The sequence below is a fragment of the Talpa occidentalis genome, unplaced genomic scaffold (assembly GCF_014898055.3).
Source record: "Talpa occidentalis isolate TD23 unplaced genomic scaffold, MPIMG_talOcc4v2.1 talOcc4.275, whole genome shotgun sequence".
Classification (NCBI taxonomy): Eukaryota; Metazoa; Chordata; class Mammalia; order Eulipotyphla; family Talpidae; genus Talpa; species Talpa occidentalis.
This window is the reverse complement of record NW_023602907.1, coordinates 3,075-4,402: the sequence shown is the minus strand read 5'-3', so window position 1 is coordinate 4,402 and position 1,328 is coordinate 3,075. Positions and strand designations below refer to the sequence as shown.

The following is a 1,328-nucleotide window of genomic DNA, read 5'->3' as shown; positions in this document are numbered from 1 at the left end:
TCTTTCCTTCTTTAGTGGCAAGGAATGCTTCATCTAATGGCAACATAATATCATGGATGGAAGTGTATTTTTCATCAAAGGTATTATAATCTGGTTCAGTGAAATTAATAAATTAAGAGAATTTATTAGGGAAGTGATAGATAAAATTCAAAAGAATTGTGTTCAAAGAGGTTACAGGCGTGGCAGACCTCTCCTGCCGCCTGCTGCTCCCCTCAGCAGTGTACCTTGGTCTATCTGCCTGTTCTGCTCCCTGCTGTCTCTGGTAAATCCTCTCACCCTCCTGCGCCTCTGGCCTGTACCCTAGCTCTTGTATAAAAATAAATAACCCTTTAAAAAAATAAAATAAAAAAGGTTACAACTGTATGTCTGAATTTTGGATGGTCTTGGCTTTTTTTGGGGGGGTAACTTTTTAACATTAGAAGGTTTAGTGGATATTGGCAACTGATCAAACGTGAAATACGAAAGAACTTGAACCCATGTCTTACGTGAAAGGAAAACAAATGTTGACATCACCTTACCACGCCAAATATATACATATTTTTAAAGCCAAATTGGAATCTAGCTTTAATTCACGAGAAACAACTTACTAGAATTATATCAAGTGAATAAAAGAAAACCCTAGTGCAAGAGCTCCCGGATAGCTCAGTCGGTAGAGCACCAGACTTTTAATCTGAGGGTCCAGGGTTCAAGTCCCTGTTCCGGCGTCTGCAGCTTTTGCACATTCACAGCTTACTAAATATTTTCTATTAGCAAAATTATAACACTGAAGCAAACTTCTTTTTAAATCGAACACAATTATCTCAGTATTGATTTCAGAAATTGCTAGAAGTTTGTTCTCACGGAAAGAAAGTGTAAAAATCCCGAAACTTTTTGGAGAGTATACGCAGGTTTACGCAGGGTGGTTTCCCAGCAAGAAGTTTTGTTTTTTCAGATTGCTAATAATAAAGGAAACCAAAAACAAAACGTGAAAAAGAGAGGTAAAGATGGCGGCGGGGGAATGAACAGCTGGAGGCAGAGCACGAGCGCGCAGTTTGGCAGCTAACGGGGTTGAACTGTGCGGTTAGCCGCGGAAGACGGATTCTGTCTGGGGCCAGGAGCTTCCCCTGTAGGTCCCCTGCAGGCGTCTGTGTCATTTTAAATGACGCAAACCCTGAAAGGGTCTCCAGCCTTGGGGCGCAGCCTGCAAATCCGGAGACGGGACCTGTGCCGGGGCCCGCACACGGGGCGTTACTGACCTCGCCGCCAACGGTTCTTTCCCTCCGCGGCCTCCGGGGCCTGAGCGCGGGCCTTGACAGTTACCCTCGGGGTTTAGAGTGGGGAGTTAAGGG

The 1,328-nt window shown here is 44.4% G+C and overlaps 1 non-coding gene across 1 annotated transcript; it reads left to right on the top strand.

Moving 5' to 3' along the window:
- The first annotated feature begins 631 nt into the window (after positions 1-631).
- TRNAK-UUU (transfer RNA lysine (anticodon UUU)) lies at positions 632-704 on the top strand. The gene has a single exon. It is a non-coding gene; the product is annotated as a tRNA-Lys (tRNA).
- The last annotated feature ends 624 nt before the right edge of the window (positions 705-1,328 follow it).